We start from the raw sequence: 8,618 nt of genomic DNA, 5'->3' as shown, positions 1-8,618 counted from the left end.
CACCTGTGTGTGGTTAGTGATGCAACTTATTTCAAATTACAAAGGGAAAAGAAAGAAAAAGTGAAAGATTAAAAAAATAATTTGTGGACTGCTATTAATATGCAAAACATGCGCATTTTGAAGAGTTCATTTAAAGAGTTCAGATGCTTAAGCCTCTAAGTGCCATCTGAAATTTTCTTGAAAAATGCAAACAGGTAAAGCAGTTCCTTGAAGCTAAGAACATTGAAATAATGAAATGGCTGAGCCAGAGTCCTCATCTAAACCAGACTGAAAATCTCTAGAAAATCCTTGGCGACAAAGTTATGGCTATGAAACCCACAGTTAATGTAATATGGAAGAAAGTGAAAGAACAGTGGACCAAGATCCTGAATTACAGTACATCACAATCATCTAAATTAAGTTGTAAGTACTTAAATGTAAGTTACAGTACTTTGGAAAAAAATTTTGTTTGGAAATGCATAAGTTCACCACAGGTTGGCAGAATCCTTCAAGATGTCTTTAAGAAGACGTGCCTATGGACCTGAAGACTTGAAATATCAATAGCAGAGCTACAATCACATCAGACAAAGAGACACAATCATAAAGAATAAACATTCAGATATTAATTTCTTTATCTCACCAATGGAAAAATGGGTGATTATCACACTTTTTTCACAGCACAGGACTTTGGTAAGAAAGTTCATCTTTTACAATTTATTATTTGTTTAAATGTGAGTTATTCAATATATGTAAACTATAAATATTTAAATCTATTTCCAGTGTGCTGGGGGCAAGACAGAGTTGAACAGCCTTTAAGAGAATTGACTACAAAAGAAGCAGATCAAATCATTTTAATGTGTAATTACACTACCAAAGCTACAATGCAGATGTTTATCTCTTCTGGTACAAACAACTATCAAACAATTCACCGACATTCATTCTGAATAAATATCCATTTAGTGAAGGAACTACTGAGCCTGATTTTAAGAAGAGATTTTCTGCAACACTGGATACAACATCAAGAACAGTTCCGCTGATGATCCAGGATGTGCGTGTGTCTGACTCTGCTGTGTACTACTGTGCTCAGAGGCCCACAGTGACTGAAACACACTCAACACTCATACAAAAAAAAAAAAACCTTTGCCGACGCAACACTATAAACCAAGTAAAAACATTATAAAAAGTTAGCATAATTTAAATGATCAAGTCAGAATCATATCAGTAATAAGCAACAAAGTGCTGTTTGTGGGAAACCAATAAATCAAGTCATTTGGAAGTTTAAGATGAACCTGGAATCTTCATGAAGTTCTGCTTCAGCAGCAGATCTATATAGTATTTCCATTGTGTTTTATGCAGTACTATGACCAAAAATGTGTAACCAGTCCTAAAGAGCCTGATCTACGTTGGCCTCTGTCAGCCACCGTACTGATCACATATTTTCTGGTTTATTTTTTCTCTTGTTCTTGTGAGTACCAACCAATTACCTACGTCTGAAACCACTAACGTTAAAAAAAGTCTGAAGACACACCTCTTCTGTGGGGACTGAATTAATACATTACAATTGGACCACAGAGAACATTAATACACTGATCTGACCAAGTAAACATGATAAAATGCCTGTTTCTGATTTTAATTCTGACTCCAGGTACAGTATGACTCCCTTTATTCATGTATAGTAAAAAATTGAAAGAAATAATTTTGTGCAGCTTGACTCTGTAATTGTTCTTATTTTTTTCTTTTAGCTGTGATGACTGCAAACCAGATTAGGCCAAATCAAGAAATTAGTGTCATAAAGGAAGAAGAGACTGTGACCCTCAGCTGCTCATATGATACTAGCAGCAGAGGTGTTAGACTTTACTGGTACAGACAGTATCCTAATAAAGAACCTCAGTATTTAATGTGGAAAGATGCTCGGGATTGGAGTAACACTGGGACTCCAGCTGATCGTCGCTTTCAGGCGACTACATCAGAAACAGCCACTGAACTCATTATTACTGGTGTAACTCTGTCAGATTCAGCTCTCTATTATTGTGCTCTATGGAGCCCAGTGATACAAAGTCTATGTGAAGCCGTACAAAAACTCAAATTCATTTTTTACTTTGATCTCAAGCCACATAAAACCCACAATCTATAACTGACACAATAAAATGATACTTGTGAAAACACCTGTGAGTGGTTAGTAATGCAGCTTACTTCAAATTACAAAGGGAAAAGAAAGAAAAAGTGAAAGACTAAAATAACATTTTGTGGACTACTATTAATATGCAAAACATGCGCATTTTGAAGAGTTCATTTAAAGAGTTCAGATGCTTAAGCCTCTAAGTGCCATCTAAATTTTTCTTGTAAAATGAGTGTGTGTAGGTTAAATTTAACTTTTATGGCAATGAATAGGTAAGTGAAAAAACTGAACATAAACATAGGGAATCAATCGGTTCAACACTGCAGCTGGAATTGTTTGTAAGATAAGGATCTGTCTCAACATGACTATTATCATCAGAAGGAATTAAAGTAATGAGTTTAATTTATTTGAGTCTGATGGGAAACAATCCATTTGGCGTCAAACTGAGAAAATTAATTCCAAGTGCGTAAAGAAGTGAAATGTGGATGAGGAAGTTTTATGGTTTGGGGGATGTTTTCTGCAAGAGGAGTCGGGCCTCTTATACAGACACATGGCAGAGGGAATGCAAATATTTATTAGAATCTCCTTCAGCAAAGTGCAGTTCCTTCCCTGCAAGCATCTCCTAATCAGCTTGCAATTTTCATGCAAGACAATGCCCACGTCACACTGCAAAATAGGTAAAGCAGTTCCCTGAAGCTAAGAACATTGAAATAATGAAATGGCTGAGCCAGAGTCCCCATCTAAATTCGACGGAAAATCCTTTGGCGACAAAGTTATGGCTAAGAACCCCACTACAGTTAATGTAATATGGAAGAGAGTGGAACAAGAGTGGAACAAGATCCTGAATTACAGTACATCACAACTATCTAAATTTGACTAATCATCACATTATCATTTATTATTTCCTCTGCAAAGTATCTTGTGTTTGCTTGAGTCTTATAAATGAAAGTGTTGCACTCAAGGTCAACTTCTTCATATAGTGAAAAACAAAGTACTTTTTCTTTTCTTATTTATTCTGTTTATTTGATTCTGACATCAGTTACACTTTGTCAATTATGCCATAACATGATACAATTGAATTTTAATTCTTCAGATCATCAAAATCTATTCAAACTCACCACAAGGAGGCATCATTTCTCAAATTCTTATATAAGGCTCAACATCATGAAGAATCTGAATCATAAAGAGAAACAGAGACTATACAGTAAGAAGGAAACACTTCTGGCGAACTCTGTTAAAATATTCCCCCTTTTCACCTTTAAGTGGCAATGGCAATATGGGTGATTATTACTCTTTTCTTCACAGCTCATAATTTTGGTAAGAACATTTATCATTTACACTTTGCTACTGTATCTGTGTAAGATACTCAATGTAAGCACATGAATAATGGGTCAATCTATTTTCCAGTATGCTGGGGACAAGACAAAGTTGAACAACCTTCAAGACAAATGATGGCAAATGAAACCACTCAAGTTACTCTACTGTGCAATTACTCTACCAGTTATCCTACTGCATACCTCTTCTGGTACAAACAGCTACCAAATAGACCACCAACATTCATTCTGAGTGAATTTACAGTTGGTAAAGGAACTACTGAGGATGAATTTAAAGAGAGATTTTCTACAACACTGGACTCCACATTAAGAACAGTTCCACTGACGATCGAGGATGTGCATGTGTTTGACTCTGCTGTGTACTACTGTGCTCTGCAGCCCACAGTGACTCAAACACACTCAACACTCATACAAAAACTATATGTAAGCATTCACAACTTGGAAACATTACTGTTTCACTTGTAATTTTGTCTTTTTATAGTCACATATTTGAATTAGTGTTATTTTTCTAAATATTATTAATATAATCAAACACAAAATGTCTTTCTATTTCTCTTGACACACCATAAATCTGTATATACAGCTGCAGGGTGTCATCATGACAATTATTATAAAAAGAATTATAGAATGTATTATAAAACTGGCAAACAAGACAGAGACAAGTACTTTATAAATACTTTACAACTATATTTTATAAAACTAATATCGTAATCTTTGGATTTTAAAGCATTGCAGTGTCCAAAACAACACATTTCTGACTGTATTTCACATTTGTAAGTTACAGTACCTTGGTAAAAAATTGGAAATGCACAAGTTCACCACAGGGAGGCAGAATCCTTCAAGGTGTCTTTAAGGCGACGTGCCTACGGAGCTGAACACTTGAAATATCAAGAGACGAGCAACACAGAGGAAACCAAGAGGTACAATCACATCAGACACGGAGACACAATCATAAGAATAAACATTCAAATACTAATCTTTTTATCTCAACAATGGAAAAATGGTTGATTATCACACTTTTTTTCATAGTACAGGACTTTGGTAAGAAAGTTCATCTTTTACAATTTATTATTTGTTTAAATGTGAGTAATTCAATATATGTAAATTATAAATATTTCCATCTATTTTTCAGTGTGCTGGGGGCAAGACAGAGTTGAACAGCCCTTAAGAGAACTGACTGCAAAGAAAGCAGATCAAATCATTTTAATGTGTAATTACACTACCAAAGCTACAAATACAGATGTTTATCTTTTCTGGTACAAACAACTATCAAACAAATCACCGACATTCATTCTAAATAAATATCCATTTAGTGAAGGAACTACTGAGCCTGATTTTAAGAAGAGATTTTCTGCAACATTGGATACAACATCAAGAACAGTTCCACTGATGATCAAGGATGTGCGTGTGTCTGACTCTGCTGTGTACTACTGTGCTCTGAGGCCCACAGTGACTGAAACACACTCAACACTCATACAAAAACAAATAAAAACTCTGACGCAACACTATAAACCAAGTAAAAACATTATAAAAATCAGCATCATTTAAATGATCAAGGCAGAATCATATCAGTAATAAGCAACAAAGTGCTGTTTGCGGGGAACCAATAAATGAAGTCATTTGGAAGTTTAAGATTAATCTGGAATCATTAAGTCATGAAGTTCTGCTCCAGCAGACCAAATCTATAGTATTTCCCCATTGTGCTTTGTGCAGTACTATGAACCCAAAATGTGTAACCAGTCTTAAAGAGCCTGATCACATACTTTCAGATTTATTTTTTCTCTTGTTCTTGTGTTCAATACTGTCAGCTCCAACCAATCACCTGCGTCTGAAACCATCAGTTTTTTTTTTTAAGTCTGGAGACACACCTCTTCTGTGAGGACTGAACTAAAACATTACAATTGGAGCACAGAGAACAATTATACACTGATCTGACCTAGTAAACATGGTAAAATGCCTGTTTCTGATTTTAATTCTAACTCCAGGTACAGTATGACTCTCTTTATTCATTGTAGTCATGTACAGCAAAACAGTGAAAGAAATCATTTTCATTCAGCTTGACTCATTTATTGTCTTATTTCTTTGTTTTAGGTGTGATGACTGCAGACCAGATGAAGCCAAATCAAGAAACTAGTGTCATGAAGGAAGAAGAGACTGTGACCCTCAGCTGCTCATATGATACAAGCAGCAGATATGTTAGACTTTACTGGTATAGACAGTATCCTAATAAAGAACCTCAGTATTTAATGTGGAAAGAGGCTCGGGCATGGAGTGATACTGGGACCCCAGCTGAACCTCGCTTTCAGGCGACTACATCAGAAACAGCCACTGAACTCATTATAACTGGAGTAACTCTGTCAGATTCAGCTCTCTATTATTGTGCTCTAAGAGTTAGAGCCCAGTGATACAAAGTCTATGTGAAGCCGTACAAAAACACAAATTCATTTTTCACTTTGATCTCAAGCCACATCAATCCCACAATCTATAACTCACACAATATAATTAAACTTGTGGAAACACCTGTGTGTGGTTGGTGATACAGCTTAGTTCAAATTATGAAGGAAAAATAAAGAAAAAGTGAAAGAGATCAAAATAAGATACTGTGGATTGGTATTATGCAAAACATACGTAAATCGATCATAACCAGTTGTGGACATACATTAAAAAAAACGTATTTTACGATGCTGGGCTGGCAGAATAAAAATATGTACTATACATGTAATATGAGAATAACATTAACATTAAGTCTCTCTTCTTTCGTTTTACAAGTAATAACAATGTCTAGAATTACACTAATTCATCAAATTGAAAAGATGAGTCAGTGCTTGAACCAATGTACAGGACTGATTAAACAAACATTTAAAAGAAGTAAAATGTACCCAGAATCCTTTAGGAGGAGGAGACAGGCACATTGTGTATGTTCAGACACTGCAGTCAGACTCCTCCTGCAGGTCTTTGCAAATGTGACAGTGTTAGAACAACTTTATAAGATACTAAAACAAGAGTCTACTATAAATTTGAATTAGTTCATTTTATCTAAATGATTGAACAATTATTGTGATGGCAAACTGGCAAAGTTTTGTAGTCATCTTTATCACTTACTTCTGGGGTAAGTCAGATTCTGTAAGTAAAAACTGCTTTAATACTAATATAATCAAAATCTGATCCTTCTCAGTTCTGTTTTACATTACATTACAGGATGTGATTCTTTGGACAGTGTTGAACAAAATACAACAGTTCAAACTGCTGTTGAAGGAGCAGCTGTAACAATCAACTGCCAATATGAAAGCACTGATATAATGTCAACTCTCTATTGGTACCAGCAAATAGTAAATAGAGTTCCAGAATACATGTTGAGCAAATTTGAGACACAGTTCAAGGAAAGATTTAGTGGCGATCTCAACACAATTTTAAAATCATTTCCACTGACAATCCAGGATGTGCGTGTGTCTGACTCTGCTGTGTACTACTGCGCTATGACGACCACAGTGACTAAAACACACTCAACACTCATACAAAAACCCTGTGATTTAGATATACAGATATGTAATAGGGACTGTTGAGCTCAGCAGATGTGTTAAAGAATTGTTAAATACTAAATACTTATATAAGGTTAAGCCATGAGAAGAATCTAAAATTACTACAAAACAGAAATGTTTACCTGAATATCATATGTGGCCCTGGACCACAAAACTGGTCTTAAGTACAATGGGTAGATTTGTAGCAATAACCAAAAATACATTGTATGGGTCAAAATTGGAAGTGATTTTTCTTTTATGCCAAAAATCATTAGGATATTAAATAAAGATCATGTTCAATAAGTATATTTTGTAAATTTCCTACCACAAATATATCAAAACGTAACTTTTGATTACTAATATGCATTGCTAAGAACTGCATTTGGACAACTTTAAAGACAGTTTTATCACTATTTAGGTTTTTTTGCACCCTTAGATTCCAGATTTTCAAATAGTTGTATCTTGGCCAAATATTGTCATAACCTAACAATTAGCTTATTTATTCAGCTTTCAGATAATGTAAAAATCTCAATTTTGTGGTCCATCACCTGATCTGTCCTGATGATATGCATTTATATGTAATTTTACACAGTAATGTCACATTATGCATAGTCTGTCAACAGCCATTGCACTATGGTTTATATAATTAAATAATCACAAATAATTCCAAAGTTTACAGTTGAATTCTGAAAAACTAAGGTATTTAATACATTCAAATCACCACCAGGGGGAAGCATGTCTAAATTTCTTGTGTGAGACTGTTCAGTTCCTGTAAACATCTAGAGAAGCTACTGAGGACAGAGAGAGATCTGCTTTAAGGAGAGACTCACATCAGTTGTCTGACTCTCACTCTCTTCAACTCAGAGCAACAATGACAAAATGGCTGATTATTACTCTTTTCCTCACAACAAAAGGTATTGGAAAGAAGAGTCTTTCATCATTTACACTTAAGTTACTCAATATCTCAATATCTGTTGAGTTACTTAATATCTGACAGACAATTTACATCCCATCTTTTTCAGTGTGCTGGGGACAGGACAGTGTTGATCAGCCTTTAAGAGAAAAGACTTCTGCTGAGGGAAAACAAGTGACTTTGTTGTGTAATTATACCATCACAAGTTCTGCAAATGCTTATCTCTACTGGTACCAACAGCTACCAAACAGATCACCAACATTCATTCTGAGTGACTTTTCCATTGGGAAGGGAACTACAGAGCCTGACTTTCAGGAGAGATTTCATGCAAAACTGGACCATACATTAGGAACAGTTCCACTGACAATCCAGGATGTGCGTGTGTCTGACTCTGCTGTGTACTACTGTGCTCTGCAGCCCACAGTGACTTAAACACACTCAACACTCATACAAAAATACAACTCTCTGACATTGATGAAAAATTTGTAAATATAAAGAATCAATAGTAATTAAATAATAGCAAAACCAAATATGAAAATAACAGTGTTAAATATACAATCTTTTAATGGTTCAACTCCTTGATTATTTTACAGCTTCTTCTAATAACATGTCAATTGCTGTGTCTTTTAGAATTTGTTAAGTTCAACAAACTTAAAAAAGAGAGTATGTGAAGAGACTGATAAAAATGTTTGTGAAGAGACTGATAAAAACATCCTAACATTGAAAAGGCGCTAAAACGCACCCAGAATCTATCA

Source organism: Garra rufa, chromosome 7, assembly GCF_049309525.1.
Source record: "Garra rufa chromosome 7, GarRuf1.0, whole genome shotgun sequence".
Lineage (NCBI taxonomy): Eukaryota > Metazoa > Chordata > Actinopteri > Cypriniformes > Cyprinidae > Garra > Garra rufa.
The sequence above is the reverse complement of the archived record's forward strand: the minus strand, read 5'-3'. Positions refer to the sequence as shown.